General features: G+C 38.0%; 1 pseudogene; it reads left to right on the top strand.

Annotated features, from left to right (window-relative positions):
• On the top strand, positions 367 to 6,425 carry LOC109841614 (annotated as a pseudogene).

Below are 6,906 nucleotides of genomic sequence, written 5' to 3'. Positions count from 1 at the left end.
GATAAAAAGTAAAATCAGCTTGTAAAAAATTTCCAATTCAATCTAGAGAAAATTTTCTTCAACTGTACAATATAGATTTTTCACCTATATTTGTCCCACCGAACACTAAATGTCATAGGAAATGAAAATGTGTTTTTGTCGAAACTTTATATTACGAAGGAGTAAAAATGCATAGATATAAATATTAAGTGATCTCATGAAAAAAGATAAAGAAATGGGTAAAAAAGGAAAAGGTAGAGGTATCTGTGTGGAAAAAGAAGAATAAAGCAAGGAACAAGGAGACAAAGATGACAGAAGCAAATTGAGAGAGAGAGAGAGACAGAGAGAGAGAGAGCTTTTGATTGATAGAAACCTCCAAAAACCCATAAAAAAGAAAACTGAAGAAGGAGAAGAAGACAGTGGATAGACGACAGAGCAGCAGCAGCAGCAGCAGGCGAAGAAGAAGAAGAAATAATGGAGGAAAATGATTCAAAATGGAAGAGATTAGCAAAGCAAATTGGGTCTCTCTGCTCTTGTTTATACCCACAAATCTCAATCAATCAACCTCCTACAACAGTAATCTCTCTCTCTTTCTCTCTCTCTCTCTCTCTCTCTCTCTCTCTCTCTCTCGTTCTGGAATCCTGCATTGTATTTCGAATTGTTCTTCCTTTTTTGCTCTTCCCATTTGTGATTATATCCGGGCTTTCTTTAAATTTCTGTATTCTGTTAAATGTTCTTAGAAAGATCCAACTTTTGTTGGGGTTCGAATTGAAAATGATTATTTAATTCCTTGTGCTCTCTCTCACTCTATAGAGTCCTGCATTTTGTTTTTGAATTTTCTTCTCCCCTCCCAATTGTGATTGTATCTGGGTTTCCTTTAAATTTCATTTTCCCTTTTTTTTTCGTGAAATTATACTCGAAAAGATCCAATTTTTATACAGTGTTCTCATACACTAGTTTTTGCAAATTTTACTGTACAACATCAAATCTTTGGGGTAATACGTACATTGTTCTCATCCCTTGATCTTTTTTTGCAGAATTTTACTTTAAAATTTTAGTCTTATTTGGAATTTGTTATATTTTGTGAAGTTCTACTTTCATGCTGCATTTTCTCATACCTTAACTTCCTCTTTATTTGTGATTAATGATCATTAAATTTCTTCCATTTGGTGACTATGAACTGGGGGAAAAAAATGCAATTTTAAAAAAAATCTTGTTGAAAGTAATATTTCCAAATTTATACTTATTGTCTAATTATTCTCATATATTCTGCATCCCTTTTATTCTCTTACCATTTGTGCCGATATCTGAGTTTTCTTTAATTCTTAATTTTCCCAATTTATTTCCGGAATTTTCTCCTACAACGTCCAACTTTCATTTCAAATATTTCAGTTACTGCAAAATTTTATTTCAGAGTTCTATTTTTATTAGAATTTCGTTATAGTGTAATTTCTGTTTATCCTGCATTTTCCTCTTTAATTATACTCAAATTTCCATTTTGGTAGGTGCACCCTGGAGGAAAAAAAAAAGAATTCAAATAATCAAGAATATTATTTTTGAAACTATTTTTTTTTTCGAATTTCTAACTATTTACGTATTTAGATCTCAACTTCTGCGGCAGAGAATGAGGCAAATATCCCGGAAGATGCTGACCAAACTAGCCTGAGAGCTAAGGTAAATTATATACCCAAATCATTTTTATATTTTCCGTCTAAATGTACGTTTTGCAAGCAATTTTCCACAAGCAATATTAGGATCCAGCTTGAAATTTTCTTTTCAAAGCTGTGTGGTCTGTTTATTTCATTCTGGAGTTAGATCCACAGATTATGCTTAAACTCGAACTATGCATTGCTGTCAGCAACTCAAAGCTTATACAAATCACGCCTGTTGTCTCAAATGTGGAGAGTGCACCATTGAGTTCAACATTTTGAAAATTGCAACATCCTAACCCATACTGAAACCCAAAAGTTCGACTCAAATTTTCTCTATTCTACTAGTTTAAAAAAAATGGAGAAATAAGGAGGTTTGATTGTGGATTTAGACGAGTCGATTGCCTAATGATAGAATAATTATTCATTATCTTGGATTAAGTACTGACATAACTATGCTCGGTCAATTGCGCAGAGATAGTATCAGAAGGATTAGTTTGATATAACTTCGAGGAATTGAGAGACTAGACGACAATTTCAAAGATTTGGAAAGACTAGTCCAAAAATATCAAAATATCTCCAAAAAACCCCAAAATGAGTATGTTCAATTTGATTGTAAGTCCGTTTCAGTTGGTCCTAATTCTCCAGGTTTTTCTCGAGCCTCTGATGGCGTACGACTGTAGGAGTCCCTTAATCAAGATTCCACTATTACAAGAAAAAAAAAAAGAATATTAGAAAAATCTCCAAGTTTGCGAAGTTTGGGTCTCGGGCTTGTTTGTGTGAACTGGGGGGTCCTGTATTTGTCGTCCGCGAGGGAGTGAGTGGTGGGCCCATGGCTATCATGTTCCTGTAGTCCTCTTTCAACAGCCATGCGATTGTTGAGGCCAGAGTAAAGTGGGCCCCGAACAATCAGAGATCAGAGAGCCCCATCCTTCTCGTTGGGCTGTCAGGAGCGTTGCCGGTGGAACGTTCAACGAAAGCAGCAATACTTTGGTAGGCCGAAAACAAACACAAATGGGATAAAGAAGAAAATCGCCTCAACAGAAATTTTCTTTAAAGAAATAGACCTCGTTCACTTTTAATTATAGAAATCAACCCACTTTGAGTAAATTACGGTACCAACACCGACTAATTATTAGCTTAATTACAAGCAGGGTCAAGGAGCTGGGAAGGTTTGCGGCTGCTAGTTAGGCTACTAATTAGTCGGGGTTGGCATCCCCGACTAATTAGTACCGTAATTAACTCAAAGTGGGTCGATTTTTATAATTAAAAGTGAATGTGGTCGATTTCTTTAAAAAAAAAATTCCGTTGAGGCGATTTTGAAAATTTCTTCCTGGGATAAATTGTCCTTCAATAAATAAAATAATAATAAATAGTATAAATTACTAGGGAATCAATTTGTCAAAAAATGTGTGAGAACAATGTGGGTGTGTTTGCCTAGGATTAATTAGGCTCCGTTTGGATACCCATAGTGTTTTATTTGTTTTCATGGTGTTTTTGCCAAAAACAAAACACCATGTGTTTGAGCTAAATCATCCTCAAACAAAAAACACAACACTTATTTCAAAACACCATTTAGGTGTTTTAAGTTTGGTGTTTTGATTTTGAGTTTGAGAAGATGTTAATGTAATATCTAACATGATATATTAAATGTAATTAATATATAGTTATTATCAACGTGATTATTATATTATACTACACTATATTAATATTATAGCTAATTTAATAGATTAGTAATATTTATTAAATAATATAAAAATATAATAATTAAAATATCTTATATAATAATATAATAACATATTAAATACCAGTGTTTAATATGTTAATAATGTATTATATAATAATAAATAATAATAAAAACAATAAAAAATTATTGATAAAAAAATAATAATATAATAATAATATAATAATATACTATACAATAGTACAATAATTTTAATGTTATTAACTTTTTAATAAATAAATTGTAATAAATTAATAATTATAAAATATTATATAATACTAACATATTTAGTAATAAAATAATAATATTATTATAATAATATATTATACAATATTATATTTAATACTTATAATAATATAATAATGTAAACTAAATATTATAATATTTTATTTATAATATATTTTATTATAATTAATATATAATATATTAATAATATATTTAATACTAATGTTATAACGGGTCAAACTTGATCAAAAATACTTACCATGGTGTTTCGAAAATATTTGAAGGAAAAAACAAAACACCATGGTGTTTTTTCACAAAAACACAACAAGGTAAACACCATGGTATCCAAACGAAGCCCTAGGAAAAAAAATCGCGTTGCAACATCGTGTAGTTCGGACTCCTAAACTATTCAACTTTAACGTGGATGCAATTTCCCTGTCTTAATCCTATTTTACCATAAAAGCATTTAATCAAATGTGTGGGTAGAAATCTGGATGTAGTAAGAACAACAATAGGCGCTCGAACTGTTCATTACCCATACACACCATTAGTTGCATGTTGATTGTTTATTTCTTTTGATGAAGCAAATAAAGGAAAAGAAAAAGAGAGAGAGAGAGAGAGAGAGAGAGAGGCATTTGTTTGAATGTTGAATCCATGTATTGAGATCTCTACGTTGTCAATATGCAGCGATAGTTTACTTATTCAATCGAAGCCGTGTAGTAGTTAGCCGTGTATAAGTTTGTGAACAATTATTTATTTTGGAAAAAAAGTAAATACAATTTATAGAAGGCTAGCTTCAGCCTTCAGGACCTACTTGCCCCCCTACAATATTCTTTTCGTCCCTTCGTACCCCCTGAACTATTTTTGGACTCATCTTGATACGCACACAACTTCATCGAAAAGAAAATTATTCCAGCTAGCAAACTTGAACTAGAGACAGAACTCAATGAAAATCCTAAAACAATCACCATATATGTTATATCAACACCCAGACATACATAAGGTGAACACAAAACTCATGAACGATTAAGTAAAATCACACACTAACCACAAATATCACTACAGTAGGAAAACCTGGTTAGTGGACCCAAATTTTGCAAGGGCAGATCTCTTCACCTAATTTGCAAACGTCTCCGAAACAAATTAAACCATCGCATGAGATGAGGCTGCCCGCGAGTTCTTCTCTTAAACCCCACCAAGTCCATAATTAATGCGGTTACAAATGTTTATAGCAAACTGACATGAGAAGATCGAAAAGATAAATATATGATACAGAAAGCTCGCATCTCTCTTTTTGAACAGAGCCTATGTGCAATCTGCCTAGACCCTCTCAGCTGTGGCGCGACTCCGCCACACGCCGTTGATGAGCCGCCCTGCGCGACGATTCTTAAACCCCACCAAGTCCATAATAATGGCTCGCATCTCTCTTTTTGAACAGTAGCCTACGTTGGGCAATCTGCCTAGACCCTCTCAGCTGTTGAGCGCGACTCCGGCCACGCGCCGTTGATGAGCCGCCTTCCGCGACATTCATCCGGCTGAATGCACCCATCCAGCTTCCACCTCACCTGCATCGTCCAATGTCCGCCCACGGAAGTGTAACGCTGGCCCCATCTGCCGAGCCCACTGGTCCACGCTCACCCGCGCATCCCCACCGAGCACCTCGCTGCCACCTCACCACGCACACTGCCGGCCGCCAATGACGCCTATCCTTCCAATCATTTGAAGACTCCAATCGCCACTCCGCACGAAACCGCCGCTCCTGCCCTCCGCGGTGCCGCTAGGTTTGTACGACGATGATGACCCTCTCGACCCGTCAACCTTGACCAGTGCCGCCTCTGCTCCCCCGCTCCCACTTTGCCCTACTCCCGACAACTTGTCTTCCCGCCTCTACCTCTCGGTGAAGCTCGCGCATCAGAGCCCTACCGACCTAGTGCTCCTTGTCAGCCCTAACGGCCCTCACCTCCGGCTGCTGAAACAGGCGATCTCGCTCGTCGTGTTCACGCTCTGCCCGACTGACCGACTCGCGATTGTCACGTATTCAGCTACTGCGGCGACCCGTGCATTCCCGCTTCGTCGGATGTCGCCTAACGGCAAGAGGTCCGCCCTCAGGGTCGTCGACCGTCTGATCTGCCTTGGCCCGGCAGGCGATCCCGGGCCCAGGGATCCCAGCAAGGGGTCCGGATCCTAGAGGAACCGGAAGTCATCATAACTCGAGCTGTTGTATCCTTCACCTGTCGGACAGCCCGACAGGAGGCACAACTCGAGACTTACGGTTGCAGCTACATCTGCAGATGCCAGTGTATCGGTTCCATGTAGGGTTTGGATTTGGAGCATCAAATGGATTCGTGATGCATGAGTTTCAGGAGTTCTTAGGGAGGTTGATGGGGGGTGTGGTTAGGGCGGTTAATGTGAGGGTCGGGTCCAAGGGGGAGTGGGCGAGGCGATTCCGGTGGATTGAAGGAGGGGTTCACGAGTTGTTTGTGTGCGGTTATAGCTATATCGAAGGAGAGGATGCAGACAGACTGGTGACCGGGGAGACCTGTGGTAGGGTTTGAAGAGAAAGGGGAAAGCCTGAGCAGCGACGGGGAGAGGGAGAGGGAGGTCGGAGGCGGTGTCGGCCAAGGGAGGACGAGCTGTGTCGAGAATTGGGACTATTTTGATCCGTTCATGGCGAGAAGATGGGCAAAACATTTGCACAGAGCTTGAAGAGTATTGCGGTTCGTGGCAATCTCCTCGTTTCCTTCTCCTGCGTGTGTATGGTGGTGAGCGCATGCATACTGTCTTTGTATGCAATTGGTAAAAGACACAAAAACATGTCAATCTAAATTTAATTGTTTCTTTTAATTGAATGATTTTCCAGGTTTTTCTTCTGGTACATCAAACAACGTGCACATTTTAATAACTCCGCAAGCAAATAGTAAGTAGCGTTATCTCACATGGTACGCTAAGAACCAGCTGTCGTTTGTTATGCTGCAGCTAAAACTTTATTACTGCAACATTTTGTTTTACTTCAATTGGGTTAAGGGAGCTCATATACACAGGATGTCATCAACATTGGTGCCTAGAAGCTGTACATGAGTAAATGAAAGAAAGTCCCATATGTGTCTTTTGAATGCCATTCATATCCACATCTTATGTTGCAAAAGCATGGATATGTCCGCACAAACAAGACAGAAAATATCACTAGAGGCTCAAGAAGAACAACGCGTCAATCAATAGACAACTAATTCCCCTTTGAGCTTTTAAAACCCATAATTAGATGTTTGGGTTAGGATTTGTTAGAATATAAAATTGTAATCCTCGTCACAGTTTTGAAGTTTTGGTCGAAGT

This window comes from Asparagus officinalis, chromosome 5, assembly GCF_001876935.1.
Source record: "Asparagus officinalis chromosome 5, Aspof.V1, whole genome shotgun sequence".
In the NCBI taxonomy this organism is placed as follows: Eukaryota; Viridiplantae; Streptophyta; class Magnoliopsida; order Asparagales; family Asparagaceae; genus Asparagus; species Asparagus officinalis.
Note: the sequence above shows the minus strand (reverse complement) of the source record. Positions and strands in the feature narration are given on the sequence as shown.